Source organism: Malaclemys terrapin, chromosome 5 (assembly GCF_027887155.1).
Source record: "Malaclemys terrapin pileata isolate rMalTer1 chromosome 5, rMalTer1.hap1, whole genome shotgun sequence".
NCBI classification, from domain to species: domain Eukaryota; kingdom Metazoa; phylum Chordata; order Testudines; family Emydidae; genus Malaclemys; species Malaclemys terrapin.
This window is the reverse complement of record NC_071509.1, coordinates 85,665,372-85,684,021: the sequence shown is the minus strand read 5'-3', so window position 1 is coordinate 85,684,021 and position 18,650 is coordinate 85,665,372.

Below are 18,650 nucleotides of genomic sequence, written 5' to 3'. Positions count from 1 at the left end.
ACACTCCCCAGCTTAATGATTGCCTCAAACTGAAAAGTAAACTCAAAATACATTAAAAAGAGGATAAAGATAAAAAATAAAAAACAATTGTCAAGACCATTTACATTACGATTTCTATGTATATATATATATAAAAAGAGACAACTGTCAGTAGTAAAACAAGAACACAGGAGGAGGAGAACAGCAGACGGGATCGGAAAGAGAAGCAGCTGGAAGAAATAAGCAGGAAGCCCCAAAATGGAAACTCTTTGGCAGGATCTGTGGAAAATAGACATACATCCCTAGGACTGAACTGCATAAAACAGTCTATTACCAATTAAGGGTTGAAACAGTATGTAATTTGTTACCACCTTCCATTCTGTTTAAAATATGGGGCTCTTGAGAGTTTTTCAGATCAGTTCCAATAACAATAATCAGCACTTCTGAAAGGAACTGATTTTAAATTCTTACTTGCTAGTCATTTGGTGGACCGGGGCTCTTTCTGATGATTTGCTTTTGAGAATTTGATTATTTAAGAGAGTTGTCCCTCCAAAAGTGTATCTTGTGTTGACCGAGTGCTTGTAACTCCTTAAAAATTTTAGTCCTGAGATTAATATTTATTTATTTAACCCCTCTCATTCTGCCAAAGCTTCTAAACATAAAAAAATAAAGCTGGAAGATGTTTTTCACACAACGGGGGGAGGGAGAACCAGAGGGTCAAACCTACCACGACCCCCAATCTGCATCTACAAGGCATCCGTAACAATCACTTTGCAAGGCACTGATCAATTATCCATCAAGCATGAGCATTAGAAAGCTACGCTAAGCCAGCTCTCAAAGATAGATATTCCCTTCTTGAGCCAGATGTGTGTTAACCATACATAAGGCAGTATATGCATGCTATGCAGCAGGGACAGCCAGTTTTTTGCAAAATGTTTATGTCAAATTATGATGAGACATTGGCTTAGGACATTCCTCAGTACAAAATTATGAGAGGAAAGCCTGAATGAACAATTAAAAACAGAAATACTTATAGGAGTGGAGACTCAGAACAGTTCAGTGTCCTGAGAAATGATTTGTGAAGAATGCCTTGTAAATGTGGCAACATACTGCAGCAAATCACTACACTGTTCTGTGCCTCAGTTTCCCTCTTGTAAAATAGGGATAATGCTATTTTCTTCATTTATAAAGTGCTTTGAAATCTACTGATGAAAATTGCTATATAAGAGCCTGGTATTAATTATTATTATTATTTACTATTAGTGTCACAGGAGAACACATACTTGATACATCAGTCAGCATCAGAGGTTTTGCTCCAGACATCTTGTACGTCAAGCAGCTGTGAAATGGATAAATATGAGGGAGTTGTCCTTTTACAATATAACTGTAGGCCACAAATCACTGGAAAGACAGTAAACTCCCATTCAAAAGAGAAAATGCTGCAAGTGGATCAGAAAGGAAGGCTTACTTCTCCCACATACATAGGTTTTATAAAATCACAAAACATGTTCAGATCTAGGCATAACAAACAACTATGAAACAGTGGCTGTGCACCTCTGAAGACGACGAACTCATGCATGAACTGGATGGAACACAGAGATTTCAATAAGAGAGGGTAACAGAAAGGGAGGGATTTATGGTTCTTTCCACTGGAAAACAATTTGGGCAAGTCAAAAATGACAGAACATAAAAACAAGCCATCTTGGCTTCTCCGAGAGATGGCATTGGGGATGTGTATTGTAATGTACTTCAGAGTTTCCAAGTGTGGTTACAATCAGAAAAATGATTATGTAAATATCTCACCTTGTTTTTCAACTAATTATTTCCCTGAATGTGCTAAGGATCATATCTGCAGTGAGATATTTTCTGACAAAAATAGAAGTTTTTACCACTTTCAGTTAGTCCCATAGAGGCAATAAACTGTGGAAGAGCAGACTGGAGCCTATTCTGACTCATGTGCCATCAGCAGTACTCTTAAGTTCCAGTTCCAGAAAATTCATTATTGCAATGTGGCAACTCGACTTTAAGGCTGCAGGCAGAGTTTGTAGGGCTGGCATTTAGAAAAAACAGCAGCTTTTTATTTGATCTAGAAGTCTCTGTCTATACTGTAGCTTGTAGTTGTTGGTACCAGCATAGGTAGACAGACTTGTGATAGCTCTGCTCAACCTAGCACACCAAAAATAGCAGTGTGGATATTGCAGCACAAATAGCAGGTTGGGCTCGCCATCCAAGTTTGGACCCCTGGGTTGGGCAGGCTTGAACTCAGGTTGCTTGCCCACGCTGCCATCGGTGCCTCAACATTCACACAGCTCTTTTTAGCATGCTAGGTTGAGCAGATCTAGTGGGAAGTCTGTCTATCCATGCTGGGAATCACACCTCCCAGCTGGAGCTACAATGCCATTTTTAAAATCAGTCTTCAGACTGTAACCACAAGGAAAATGAAACCAGCTCTCTGAAGAAGGTTACATATCTTTTCAGAAGAGATCACTATTCAAGACTACAGTATCTTCTTCTCACTGCATAAGTCTGCACCTCTTTTCAGGGGTGTTATTATATTATGTCAGTTTATACATCCTATTAATTTAACAAGTCTTAGGTGCTCTATAAACATGCAACACAAATAAAAAGAAGGTGAGCAGAGGGATCTGGAAAAAATAAGAAACAGAAGAACCTTATTAGACAGTGGGCACGATCCATAATGATGGGTGAACATTAAAAGGTTTGGAAATTCAGCTAGATTAAGCAGTGAGAGTTCAAATACTTGTCTGCTCTCTGGGATGTTGCTGCCAGGGAACCCCTTGAGTGCAATAGCAGTGGGATTCCAGCAAAAGTTTTGGGACTGGGGAGAGAATGAGGAGAAAAGAAGGGAAAGGAATCACAGGACTTACTCAAACCTAAAATATTTTTGCGTTTAGTTCCATTCAAGAGATGGACAAATATCTGGAGGAGCAGAGAGATGTTCTTATTTAACAAAGAAATTTGCCCATCTCAGGAGGATAACCCCTACAGACCTACAGTACACCCAGACTCTCTCTCCAAGCCAGGTAGGGATGGAAGATCCAAACATGGAAAGGAAAGTCAATTGCCTCTGTCAAACCATCCCCACTTTTTTAAAGCCCTGTCAAGGGTGCTTAGTAGATCTGGAGTTTTTGTTGTTGGGGAGGGGGCAGAGACTGAGCAGACTAGGAGAAGAATGGGTAGGAAAGGGTGGTAGGACTGGGAAAGAAACATCTGTTGGTGTCCTCCACCACTCCTTCAGCTGTGTGGAAAATCTCCAGAAAAGATAATACAACTTGAACTATATTATCTTTTCTCCAGATCCCACCCTGAGAGTGTTCCTTAACGTGGCCAAGAGCAATGAGGAATCCAATAAGTACCCAGGGGTTCCCCAGGGAATAGAGCTGGTGTGGAGGCATTGAGCTTCTGCATAAATAGCTTGGTCTCTCAGAGATCCCCCGCTCCCAGGACTTGCTGGGTTTTAGAGTGAGCCAGCAGTCTATTTGAGCTGGGGGAACAAAGCCTGCCCCAGCAGAATGATACTGGAGGAACTCCATGAAGGGATCCTGCTTGTGCATCCAGATTCTCTCTTAGCCATTTCATTGCATTAGGAGCTCATGTTTATTTGGTAATCCACTATGATCCATGTATCACTACTTTCCAAAATACATGTCCCCTCATCCTATAAATGTGACCTAGTTTCTTGGTTCCTACATGTATGATCTTGCTTTTAAACTGTATTAAAACACATTGTTTAAGTGACCCCAGCTTACCAAGTGATCCAGATTGCTTTATTGAACTGACTTGTCCTTATAATTATTTACAATTCCGCCAATTTTTGTGTCATCGGAAAACTTTACCAGCAATAATTTATATTTTCCCCAGAAAAAAATATTGAATAGCACTCAGCTAAGAACAGATCCCTGTGAGATTCCACTAGAAATTTTCTGATTGGATGATGATTCTCCATTTACAATTACTTTTGAAATCTGTCAGTTTTTAATCCATTGTACATGTGTTACATTGATTTGTATACTGCTTAAGTAGAATATTATGCAGTACTAAGTCAAATGCCTTACAGAAGACTAAATATATTAGTTAACTTTTGTCAACCCAATTTGTAATCTCATTAAAAATAACATCAAGTTTGTTTGAAAAGACGTATTTTTCATTAATCATGTGGACAGGCATACATTACAGAACCTCTTTCTTTATGAATGCATCCATTGTAAGCTTTTCCATGATTTTGCTCAGGATTAATGTCAAGCTAACTGGCCTATAGTTACCCAGCTCCTGCATTAAATGTAGAATGATACCACTGACTGAAAGTTTAGGAGCTAATCTGCCTCAATAAAATGGATTTACCTAGCTGTTATAAATTTAACATTGCAGAGTTACAAAACAGCTTGGTTTTAGGTTGGCAAATCTAAAATAGTAGCAGTGACATAAAGAAAATTCTCAGTTAAGTTTTCTGCTGATAAAGAATGATGATTTTAGACGCAGTGCGTACTTAGTGTCATAAACTTATTTTATGTTAAAAAATGTGCTTTGAACATGAAAACAGGACAAAATTGAAAAACTCCAGTTTATAATGCACAGTGTAATATTTGCAATGTAATGTAGTCCTTTTAAAATATTATCCTCAATATTTGCATTTGAATATCAGCTCTCTCGTTAACAGTCCCGGTCCTTCAGATTGGTCCTGCAGTTGTCATAATCTTATATTTACCACATTTCAATGGCATTAGATTGTAAAATCTGATGTCACATATTCAGCATTAAAACTAAGTTTAAAACAATACAAATTTAAACAAAGAATGCACTTTTACAATCAGTAAAGGTGGCAAGACCAACTAATAATGAAAGAAAGGTACAAAAGGGTTTTAAAGTTTCTCCAAAGTACAAGTATTTCTTTAAATAAACTATATGAATGTGTTTAATCAATTCACTGTTAGATTTCCTCATATTGTAGCTATAGTATATTGATACTTGTATATGATCATGTTCTGTGCATCATGGTGGTTATATATTTCTCAAAAGTTAATCCACTTGAAAATTTATTAAGCAGTAAAACTAAAATTCTATTAACCCTAATGGGATTTACACAAGAGAATTCACACTTAATATGGATGTAGCACTGCTGCTTAAAATTGTTGCCAGAGAAAAAAGCAGGCTTACTGTAGTTAAAGCACAGCCATCACATTTTCTATTTATGTAGTCCTTCACAAGGGTAATCCTCTGTGTATTAGGGAGAGAGGAAAAAGCCAGAGACTGGTTAATCTTTAAGCTTCTCAGATATAAGATAAGATAACTGCATTTGCCAATGAAGGATGATCTTGCATGTGAGAGAATAACAAATCACCACTGGAATTAGAGCTGTGTAAATAACCAATTTTTCAGTTCAGTGGCTGAACCAGAAAAAAGTGTTATTTTGGGAAGACCCAAAATTAAATTTTTTTTTAAATTGTTGAACCAAAAAAAGTAAAGAAAAATACATTGAAACATTGTGTTCTACTTGAAACATCATTTGCTTTGTTTTTGAGGGACTTTTTCTTCAATTTTTTTACCTTTTAATTTTTTTAAAAATAAAACCAAGGTAAAAATTCAAAACACAAAGCCATTATCAAAATGAAACATTTCAACTTTTTGAATTATTTTGTGTGGGTTTTTTTCAGAAGAAACTATTCAGCAAATTTGATACGACTTTGTGAAATGTTTCAAGCTACTCAAATTTGCATTTTTCAGCAAAAAAAATTTCATCCAATTCTAACTGGACTAGGGATAGAAACACATTATGTTTGGCGCAAGTGCAATCTTTGTCTTCTCAAGTCCTGAAGTTGCTATTGCCCATATTTATGTCATAAATTGCTACTGCTTCTAAACTGCTCCTTAATGTACTATCATTAACAAAACTTTAGACTCTTTGTACTCCCTACAACCGAAAGAAGTAAAAACACAAACAAACAAAACACCTTTTTCTTTTGCCATCTATGGCAAATGCGCTTGATCCTGCCAACATTTACTGATGTATTTGAATAACTTATTTTACTGGAGTGGTCCTGCTGAATATTCAAGTGTGTAAAGTTGAATTCAGTGGCACTACTCACAGGTGAATTTCACCCCTATGCAGAGAATCAGAATGAGACCTATGAACCACTGAAGTCTCTTTGGAGACATCAAAATAGGTGGGGTTTAAATGGTACATGGGACTTGAATGATTCATAGATTTTGTGCTGGCCCTCTGCACAGGGGTGAATTTCATCCTAAGTGAGTGAAATTATTCATAAGGGTTATGGAGGATCAGGCTCTATTTTAGCAGAATGCCTCATGTAGGCCACAATGAAAATATTTTCTGTGGAAATTAGCTCTATTCTTTCCCACATTCCCATGGTTAACATTTTAAACTAAGTGTATCTCAGCAACATACTTTAGCTTCATCTATTTGAGAATGAACTATATCCGCCACCATTGTGAACAGCCTACAGCATGAAGCAGGTTCGAAAGCTATTTCCATAGACTTTACGTCAAAAGATTAGGGTCTGATTTTCAAAAGTAATGAACACCCACAGATCCCATTTATTTTCTTTATTTATTCCCATTTATTTCAACTGCAGTTCGATGTTCAGCATCTTTGAAAATCAATCCAAAAATTTACAGTTTTGCCTTTTGTTCTGTTTCTGAAAATGGAGAAAATACTTCCAAAGAGAAGGTTCTCTCTTTACAAGGTGGGGCAATCAACAAAAATTGACTGTTACAGACTGTGTCATCCACTTCTCTACTTTCTACATTTCTCCTATCCATCATGAATTCAAAGTTCAATTTAAAAAATATATATTTGTAAAGACTACAAGAAACATCATGGCAGGCTGTGTGATGCGACCCTGGTTTGCACAACAATATAAAAATAACAAACTAAAACAAAAACTATTGGAATTGTACTGTAGCCTAAATGTGCTTCTACTTCCTACAGAAACCATACTATACGTTGACTTGGATCTTTCAGTAATGATATGCAATCTGGGACTGTTACGAAAATATACATGCAACAGAGCATGAAAGACTGAGATAATAAATACCTTGCTGTTCTTAATTTTGATGTCATGCCTGTAATAGACAGGATGTAAATATCCAGCATTTCTTCAGTAAGCCATATTTTCTAAAACTAAAATAACACACGTTGTACGAAGCAAGAAGTTCTGTTCTGAAAATGATGCAAGTGAGACACTTGCTATCTTACACTTCTTTTATTCACTAGGAGTTAAAAAAATCACAAAAGAATGCCCATGGGCTAGGAACCTTTGCCATCGACTGAAAATGCAATCCTTACATAATAAAACGAATGCACAAGTTTTCTAATACGGAATTGCAACCTAGAACTTCTAGTTAATGTTGTATTGCCCCTATGTTCCCTCCACTCCACTGAACAGTGCAGCAGGGAAGAAGATCTGTGGAAAAAACACAGGGATCTCATGAAAGAGAAAGGTAGTTCTGCTAAGTGCTCTCTCACTACCACCATCTGCTTTTATTCTTTCTGCAAAATATCCACATTGCTGTTGGGCCAGTTGCAAGAGGGAAAAGTGGTCAAGGTAAGGAGAGAGAAGCCAGGAAAAAGACAAAGGAAGAGCAAATCTAAAATTTATGTGCACCTTAAAACCTGTGCAGAAGAGGGGTCACATCTCAACCATAATATATTAATCTTCTCCTCTGCTACAGGACTGTTGTGAGTTCACAAAGCACCATTTTGGCCCAGACAGCTAACTGCAGCCCCTTTCTGGTCCCTTGTCCTGTGGTCATTCTGTGCTCTGGTTGGGCCCAGTCTATCCTCACCAAAATGGTTTTCAAGATAAATATAAAGAAAAAGGTCTGTGCATATCATAGCCTACATATCAAAAGAGCATGCAAATTCTTTAAAATTCTATATTCTGCTCAGCCTCCCACCCCAATTATTAAATTACAGGGTATTAAGAGAAACTACATAAAGCACTCTGAAAAGACAAATTTCAGAGACACAAAATGCTATTGCCAAAAAAAGAGAGCATGCAATTAAGTTTTTAAATAATTCTTATCACATTTCATACTAAAATTAGCACTTTCAAAAAACAATAGCAAACTGCAATATTACCAAAGATGCTCAGCTGAGGTAGTGTAGCAATGCACAGAGACAGAATCCTGATCATTCCTTAAGTTTTGATGTTATGCACAAATAGCACTCATCTACCCCTTAATTATTAAAATAATTCTGTAACTCTAAAGTGAATCTAGATTAATATTTATATGAAAAGATTGAGAAGAATTTCATATTTCCTTTTTGTACTAGTGCAATAACAAAAACGTATGCTATTCTGCTTGATTTTCAGTGAGAATACATTAGCACAAACTTTTAGTTAATTGGGCTCTCAGAGTAAGTACACAGCAATGAACATTAGTCTCTCCTCATTGCTTTTTAAAACCTTTATGTCTACCCAGGTCTCATAGCCTTACAGATTTTAATGGCCTTAATGAAGAAAAAAAGCATTGTTATTCAATTTGATTCAAGCTGATATCCATTCAGAATGACAATGTCGCCATTCACAATGCTATTGTTAGGGTTGTCTCATCATTTCTATTTTAAATCCTGTTTATCAGGAGTTTTTAACTTGGCAATATATTTCCTTTCTCAGGTCTGAAACATGGCACACAAAGCATATAATCTACTCCCTCAAACCAACTTCTGTACACAAACCAATTGTCAAACACATATATTCGACCAGTTATTCAAAATCACAGCTCATATCACTCAAAACCAGCATTGATCTAAAAATTGAAATTTGGCAATACAATACTCCATAATACAAACAAATTGCTTTGATTTCCTGACTGTAAGAAACAAAATTAAAAATGTTTGTAAGACTGAGCTTCAAATATTTGCTTCACATATGCATAGTTGCTTTGCATCTAATTGGTCTCCAAGATTTTTAGCACACAAAATTAATACCTGTAGGGGTATCTCAAGTTGGACACCCAAGTTGTTAGCCACCTTAGAAAATGTACGCCCCATGGTATATTGAGCCCTTTTAGCACGTTCAGGGGCATATTCAATATTGTGAATTACAGAGATAATTGCAAATTACAACAAATTAACAAAAAAGATAGAATACCTTTCACACAGGTACACTTTGCACATCAAATCCAAAATCCTCAGGTGTGCTCCCAGCTCAAGGAGTTGATAGGTACTAGACACATGTCAACAGGTAAGAGGGGAGAACAATCCTTCCCCAATGCCTCAGAGGGACTGCAGAGCTACTCCATCTAATCTGCATCCTTTATATAAGGTGAATGACCACGGCATCTGCTTAGCTATGCATCTCATAGCCTTTGCCACAGTTCCTCTAGGCTATCACTCAAATGCCCCTTGTGTACAGTCATCCAGGGAGCTGCAGCAGAGCCTGGCTTTTTATCACACAAGATCAGTGTAGTATTTAAGCACATGTGCAGTACAACCCAATCCTCCAACAAAACACCTTCTGCATCAAATTTGTTAAATGCTCTGAACAAGATTCTCCTCATCTGCCCAAATTGTCCATCTTCCCCACGCACCTTGCCTATGATGAGAATATTAAGAATGTTTCCTCATTTTTGGTTTCACAAATATGGTCACCCTACTCTCACTCATACACGTAAATGTGGCTAGAGTTGCTTCTCGAATATCTAACTTCAACTCTTGTGTTGACAAGTGCAGCATAGGTGGCCATGAATGAATGGGCTTTTTTGTACTCTGATCCAAAATTGATCATTAAATTGAATTGCATTTAAAATAGACTTTTCCTTCTCCTCTTCCCCATGCTACCCTACTATAAAATATCCAACAGTAGGTAACCAACAGTGATGGTGAGCATGGAGAGTTGGCTGAAGCAAGAACACAATTGGATCCTGAGATTATTACATTTTAAATGAAAATTATTGTTTTCTAAATCCTGGTTCTCCTATTGGGGGTAAAAAAACAAGAAGAGAACAAAGGGGTACCTCTCAGCCAGCAGCAGGAACAGGAAGTTGAAGGCTGATAGTGGGTCAAAGGGCAGGCAAAAGAAGCGAGATCTGCAAAACATCTACAGAGAAACCCAATAATATGACTGGGGGAAAAGTGACCTGGCTGTAAGAGTCACAGATGGACCACAGGAGCCTGGATAAAAAGCATTCAGTCCTTGAGAAACTGCACCCAGGAGCCAGACTGGATCAACCCAAGATGCCAGTAAGTGCAAATGGGTTTCTGGAAGAAGAGTATTACCTATTGATTTAGGCTAGTTCCCAAGTCTGGAGACAGCATTAGAGTCAGACTAGTTATAAAGATTTCTGTACATATTCTCATGCATTTAAGAGGTATCTGGAAGATGGAGAAGTGACAAATAATTTCTTCTTAACAGTTAATAATCAATTAATCAGATGGATTCACAACATGTTATACATAGGTATGACTTCTGAAAGGGAAAAGGAAACTTTAAATGCCGTTTCTTTGCTCTAACACGAGTTGGTGAAATTACTTTGGACCACCATTATAGAAATGAATGTTTCCCACTGACCACTTACTATCTGACAGTGAAGTCAGAACATTTTTTGAGCTGATTGTATTGTCTCCTGACAGCTATTTAGGGCTCCTGTTAACTTAGAAGACAAACCCTCATTGGTCTGGAGAATCACATCTACTTCCAGACATCATACTTAAATTTTCTGGAAGGAAAAAAACCACCTGTTAACTGCACGGTTTTGGAGCTGCCAGTAGGATATCAGACATTATTGGGTAACCAATGGAAAATTATGTTTCTTTATGCAAAGAGAATTACTAGTGAAGATTGGCAAGTGCTGAAATTTTACCACTGTATGAGTAACTGCAGCATGTTATTCAAGACTGGAAGTGTTTGTGCAAATATGGCAACTGCCTGAGATGATTCAAGGAAACAAATTAGACACATTAATAAGACCTGGCTCTTCCTTACTTCATTTCCTGAGAGAAGTGAATCTCCATTTCCTTAGTCCTTGATCAAAAACTGTCTTCTCAGAAGTCTAGTAGTTGTTTCATAATGTAGTCAGTACTTTATTGGTTTATGATTCTGATAAACCCAGAGCCTGCGAGTAGCAATAAAAATAACTGCTAATGAACAGATTTTTTAATTTCTACTAATAATATATCATATCCACCAACCCAAATTGAGGCACCATCAGGGCCTGGACAAATCAGGACCTGTGATGGGACATATAAACCCCACACTGGGATAGAAGAGGTTAAGGAGCAGTTCTGGGCCCAGGTGGCTCTGCCTGGCCACATGTGCAGAGCTTACACAAGGAGGAGCTTAAAAGAGAGCCAGACAGCTCAGAAGGCAGGCAATAACCAGAGGAGGAGCTCTATATTTATAAAAGAAGGTCTTATTTATGTTAAAATAGGCAGACAGAATTTATGTTTTGAGAACAACACTGTTGAGATTCCTATGCAGAATAACAACACCTTTAAATAAATCTATAATGTTTACAACACATGTAAAAAACTAAACAATCTAAAATTGGAAGAGTTAGTGACGGGTAGCAAAGGCCTGTACATTATTTGTGGAGACCTTAATAGCCATAATGAATTATGGGGAAGCAGAAAACTGACTATAATGGCAAACACCTGGAACGATTCATTGACTGCACAACCTGATATTTTTAAACACTGGTTTAATTTGGTGGATGGAATCTTTTCATGTTTACATCTGGAATTGCAACAAGCAATAAAGCAAGGAAATGCAGATGGGAAATCTATAAAGAAGATGGAATGAGAAGTGATCACTTTCCTATACTAATTATTAGGGCCGTTGATTAATCGCAGTTAACTCACATGATTAACTCAAAAAAATTAATCAAGATTTAAAAAATTAGTGGTGATGAATCACAGTTTTAATTGCACTGTTAAACAATTGAAATTTATTAAATATTTTGGATGTTTTTCTACATTTTCAAATATATTGATTTCAATTACAATATAGAATACAAAGTGTACAGTGCTCACTTTATATTACAAATATTTGCACTGTAAAATGATAAAATAAATAGTATTTTTCAATTCAACTCATACAAGTACTGTAGTGCAATCTCTTCGTCATGAAAGTTGAACTTACAAATGTAGACTTATGTATAATAAATAACTGCGTTCAAAAATAAAACAATGTAAAACTTTAGAGCCTACAAGTCCACTCAGTTCAACTTTCTGTGCAGCCAATCGCTAAGACAAACAAGTTTGTTTACATTTACAGGAGATAATGCTGCCATTTATGTGCCAGATATGCTAAACATTCGTATGCCCCTTCATACTTCAGTCACCATTCCAGAGGACATGCTTCTATGCTGATGACGCTCATTAAAAAAAAACAATGCATTAATTAAATTTGTGACTGAACTCCTTGGCGGAGAAGTGTATATCTCCTGCTCTGTTTTACCCGCATTCTGCCATATATTTCATGTTATAGCAGTCTCAGATTATGACCCAGCATGTTGTTTGTTTTAAGAACACTTTCACTGCAGATTTTTTGACAAAACGCAAGAAAGGTACCAATGTGAGATTTCTAAAGATAGCTACAGCACTCGACCCAAGGTTTACAAATCTGAAGTGCCTTCCAGAATCTGAGAGGGATGGATTATGGAGCATGCTTTCAGAAGTCTTAAAAGAGCAACACTCTGATGTGGAAACTATGGAAACCGAACCATCAAAAAAGAAAATCAACCTTCTACTGGTGGCATCTGACTCAGGTGATGAAAATGGACATGCATTGGTCTGCATTGCTTTGGATCGTCATCGAGCAGAACCCATCATCAGCATGGACACATGTCCTCTGGAATGGTGGTTGAAGCATGAAGGGACATATGAATCTATAACGCATCTGGCATGTAAATATCTTGCAACGCCAGTTAAAACAATCCAATGTGAATGCCTGTTCATCTGCAAATGTAAACAAACTTGTTTGTCTGAGCAACTGACTGAACATGAAGTAGGACTGAGTGGATTTGTAGGCTCTAAAGTTTTACATTGTTTTATTTTTGAATGTAGTTATTTGTTGTACATAAGTCTACATTTGTAAGTTCATCTTTCGTGATGAAGAGATTGCACTACAGTACCTGTATTAAGTAAGTTGGAATACTGTTTCTTTTTTACAATGCAAATATTTGTAATAAAAAATAAAGTGAGCACTGTACACTTGGTATTCTGTGTTGTAATTGAAATCAATATATTTGAAAATGTGGAAAACATCCAAAGACATTTATATAAGTGGTATTCTATTATTGTTTAACAGCGCAACTAACTGCAATTAATTTTTTTAATCATTTGACAGTCCTACTAATTATATATCAAGGCCAAAGTAATGTTGAAAAAACTGAAAGAATCCCTACCTGAAACCTTAGAAAAGCAAATTGGGGTCTCTTTAAGAGTAAGTGTGATAAGTATCTAAGTATCTAAGTATCGTAAGTGATAATTTAGAGGAATTTCATGGTAATATAATAAAGGGAGCTGTAGCAGCAGCCAACCTAGCTATAGAATATTGAATTTCCACAAACTCAGAAATCCAGTTCCCTGGTGAAATGAAGGATGCAAAGCAGCAATTAAAGAAAGAAATACAGCAGACAAACAAGCAAAAAAAAAATGAATAGCAAGGACTTAATGAACTATAAAAGATGTAAAGTGATGGCACAAGGACTATTAATAAAGCAAAAAAAGATTTGGAGAAAGTATTGTGGGAAAATTACTTAACAAGCTAGATGTCTTCAAGTCACCAGAGCCCGATGAAATACATCCTAGACTGCTCAAGGAGCTGACTGAGGAGGTATCCAAGCCATTAGTGATTATCTTCCAAAAGTTATGGAAGACAGGAGAGTTTCTAGAGGACTGGGAAAGAGCAAATATAGTGCCCATCTAAAAAAAGGAAAATAAGGACAACCCAGAGAATTTATTGAGTAGTCAGCTTAACTTCAGTACCCAGAAAGACAATGGAGCATATAATTAAGCAATCAATTTGCAAACACCTAGAAGATAATAAATTGATAAGTAACAGTCAGCATGGATTTGTCAAGAACAAACCTAATAGCTTTCTTTGACAGGGTAATATGCTTTGTGGATGGGGGGGAAGGGAAATGGTAGATGTGGTATAGCTTAGTAAGGCTTTTGATACTGTCTCACATGACCTTCTCAAACAAACTAGGGAAATACATGGAGCTACTGTAAAGTGGGAGCATAACTGATTGGAAAACTGTCCCCAGAGAGTTATCTGTAGGTCACAGTCAAATTGGAAGGACATAATGAGTGGGATCCTGCAGGGATTAGTTCTGGGTCCAGTTCTGTTCAGTATCTTCATCAATGATTTAGATAATGGGATAGCGAGTACACATGTAAAGTTTGCGGGTGATACCAAGCTGGGAGGGGCAAGTGCTTTGGATAATAGGATTAAAATTCAAAATGATCTGGACAAACTGGAGAAATGGTCTGAAGCAAACAGGATGAAATTCAATATGGACAAATGCAGAGTACTCCACTTAGAAAGGAAATATCAGTTGCACACATACAACATGGGAAATGACTGCCTAGGAAGGAGTACTGCAGAAAGGGATCTGGAGGTCATAGTGGATCACAAACTAAATACAGAAAAATGAAACATCATTCTGGGCTATATTAGCAGGAGTCTTGTAAGCAAGACATGAGACGTAATTCTTCTGCTCTACTCCACACTGATTAGGCCTCAACTGAAGTATTATGTCCAGTTCTGGGTGCCACATTTCAGGAAAGATGTGGACAAATTGGAGAAAGTCCAAGTAGAGCAAAAAAAAATATTAAAGGTCTAGAAAACATGACCTATGAGGGAAGATTGGGTTTGTTTAGCCTGGAAAAGAGAAGACTGAGAGGGACATAAGTTTTCAAGTACATAAAAGGTTGTTACAAGGAGGAGGGAGAAAAATTGTTCTCCTTAACCTCTGAGGACAGGACAAGAAGGAATGGGCTTAGATTGTAGGTGGTTTAGGTTGGACATTAAGAAAAACTTCCTAACTGTCAGGGTGGTTAAGCACTGGAATAAATTGCCCAGGGAGGTTGTGGAATCTCCATCTTTGGAGATTTTTAAGAGCTGGTTAGACAAACACCTGTCAGGGATGGTCTAGATAATACTTAGTCCTACCATGAGTGCAGGGACTGGCCTAGATGACCTCTCATGGTCCCTTCCAGTTCTATGATTCTATGAAAATGAACAAAGATTCCAGGGACTCAGAAATCCTAAATTAAAAGACTGAACGGATACAGTGCAAAAACAAATGTATACCCAGACTTATAGTAAATGATAAAGTTGAAAGTTCTAACTTAGGAAAAAGTGGAAATTATAGCAAAAGCATTCCAAAAAATTAGTAGTGATACAAACTGCTACTTTGTTGAATATTTATAAGATTACTAATGACACCCAGCAGGAGACTGTTAACAGCACTACATTGTTTAACATCATGATTAATGATCTCCTGGAGAGTGTATGGGCAGGAATAGGTATTACCCTATTTGCGGATGACTGTGCTATATGGGTCAAACATAGAAGACTTAAGATAGCCGTGGAAAGAACCAATGAGGTACTTGGGGGGGAGCTGAAAATGGGAAGATGCTTGCGGATTTAAGTTCTCACTTTGTAAAACAAAACAGAACAATCTTCACAAAATGGAAGATTGGGGAAGAATGGAACATATCTCTATGCACAGAAAATTCAGGTCATTCAAAATTTTATATTTTTAGGAGTTATGTTAAGTAACAACCTAATTTGGAAGACTCATATAGAAAATATCAAGACTAAATGTAAAGATCATAGAATCATAGGACTGGAAGGGACCTCGAGAGGTCCTCTAATCCAGTCCCCAGATACGATGAATTTGCTGAAAAGTATTGCTGGGAATAACTGAGATACAGATAAGAACACACTGATGGTACTGTATAGGACACTTAATAAGATGACCAGTTATAGATTATGGATATCACACCTTCAATTTGGCTTCTAAATCATCATTTAAAAAAAACATAGAGACAAATCAAACCCAGCTGCTGCAATTCACATGTGGTGCAAGCATAACACCACCATTATGTATGATGCAGGTAGCTACCAGAGAAAAGCCTATAAATTTAAGGATGAAATTGTTAGATTTAACCTTTTGGGCTAAGGCTAATGGTTAAGGTTAATAGTAAAGATAAGAGTATTGTTGAGAATTAAGTAGACAAGATGTAACTGAATGCCACAAACTCCCACATGCTAACAAGGTTAAAAGGGGGTAAATGACTTGAATGAAAAGGAAGATATTAAAATCCTTAGTAATGGGAAATCAAACTATAGCTGGGCAGTTGTCATACCAGTTATGGATTGTGGAATTATACAATCAAACAAAGGGAACAGCAGGATCATCAAATATGATTAATAAAATTTATGAGTTTATATATGGCAAAGCTGACCCCATTTACCATATCTATACAGACAGATCTAAAGATGACAACATGGGTAGAGTGGGAACAGTCTTCTGGTATCCCTGAATTTGGAATTAAGAGATAAGGGAAACTATCCAATTTTGTGACTATTATCATGGCTGAATTGGTGGGCATACTGTTGGCACTGACCTGGGTAAGGGATGTATGCCCAGCTACAGCTGCTGTCCTATCTGACTCTAATCTGGTATAATGAAGCTCAGAAAGAGACCATCAGAAAGCAGAAATAAATTAATTAAATATTGTTGTTAATGATGAAGATAGTACAATTAAGTATACATATACTAACAGTGTGGATTTCTGGCACGTCAGGATACCTGGCTATCAAGTGGCAGATAAAGCAGCAAAAAATGCCTTAAAAATGAGGAAGTTGATATAAAGATTCCTCTGAATACCCATAACTTCAAAAGTTTGGTTAAGAGAGAACTTAAGAAGAAATATGGACCAAAAAGAGTAAAAAGGATGAAGGCTCTATGAAATATATCCTAAACTTGAAGATAACATTATACTACACAGCTAAGACAGAAAAAGTGAAACAGCTATATTTAGAGTACTAAGAGGTCACCGTGGCTTGAATGATAATTTGTATCTATCAAACGCATACAAAGATGAGTTATGCAAAATGCAAAATTAAAGAAACAGATGAGCATCTGCTATATCAATGCAGGGAGAATTATACAGAAAGAACAATTATTTATGTAGAATTGAGATGTCTCACAAAGAAAGAGTATAGTTTGAAAGGATTGGTGAAAATGCCAGGAAAGTGGGGTAGCATTAAAAAAAAACATTACTGTGCTTTTTTAAAGATAAAGGACAGGATGAGAGGATATAGATTTTGATTATGCAAAAACTGTGGTAGGTGGTGGTCATAGCCTCAAATGCTGAGCTTATGGCTGCAGTGCCATAAAATGACAGGAAAAGAAAAAGAAAGAAGGGGGTCAGACAGGATAGGAGGCGCAACTTAACTTGGGAACTCCTGAGTAAGGGTACAGCTGGAGTCCAGGCTGCAAGTGGCATCTCCCACAGGCTTAGAGGATGGACTGGCCTTTACCTAGCACTAGGGAACCTTTCAGACCATCTTGTGGATGATCTGCAAGGATTTTGATCACGCCTTGGATTGGCAAAGTCAGTAGTAGGAAGTGATTCGGGGAGGCAGCCCTGAAGCACTTCTAGATGTTTGACATTGCTGCCTTTCATAGGGTCCTGGGCTGGAGCCTGGTTGTAAGGGGGAGCCTGGGTTCCCCTACTGACCCCACCTTTCACAATGGGGCACATACCCCTTCTTCCCAAGAGGTAAGAGGGATAGTGACATTGTAAGCCCCAAGGCAAGAGCACGCAACCCACAGAGGCCTGGATGTGGGCTGAAGACTCTTTTGTGCAGAACATTGGACTTTTATATTTTGATGGATTCTGTTAATCCTTGAGAAGGGGGCGGTAGACTCAACTGGTGACCTGGCCAGAGGGCCGAGTGCTTGAACAATTTGTATAGTGGGGTGCTAAGAGTCATCAAACCAAACTGTAAACACTGCATTTAATGGAAACCACTTCAAGCCAGGAGATCAGTAGCACCCCCAGCACCCTGAGTTCCAGCACCTATGGGTTTGGTTTGAACGAAACTCCATTTTTTGGTGAATATACTATACTGTCATAAAAGTTCCCCTAGCTCTGGTCAGGTGTAACCATCCTGTTATTTCAGGATGCTGTATTACACAATCAATCAAATATTTTTCTTTCCTAATTATATTGTTAAATACATGAGTAGTTTCTGCAACAAGGAATCATCTGCCCATGATTACCTGGGTTCCTAGCCAACTTCTTTGTTTACAGGATACATGAAGGGTAACTTGTAGTTCTATGTTCAGTATGGATATTTGATAGGATATGATGGTTCCTAAGGAAACAATCCAACTCCACTTACGTTCAAAACTCCCATTGACGTCAAGTGTGGTATATATAAGGGATATGTTGCATTTGGCATCTAACTGCTTTATAACTGTACCAATCTTCTTTGATTCAAACAGAATGGCAGCTAGTAATAGTTAAATAGAAAAACTTTTCTGTAATGTGGAATCATCTCCTGAAAAGTATCATTTGACAACTTGAACCCTATTATATAATCATGTTCAGAAATGCTGTTCATAATAACCTTCAATGATTTCAAAAGTAGCATGATTCAAAA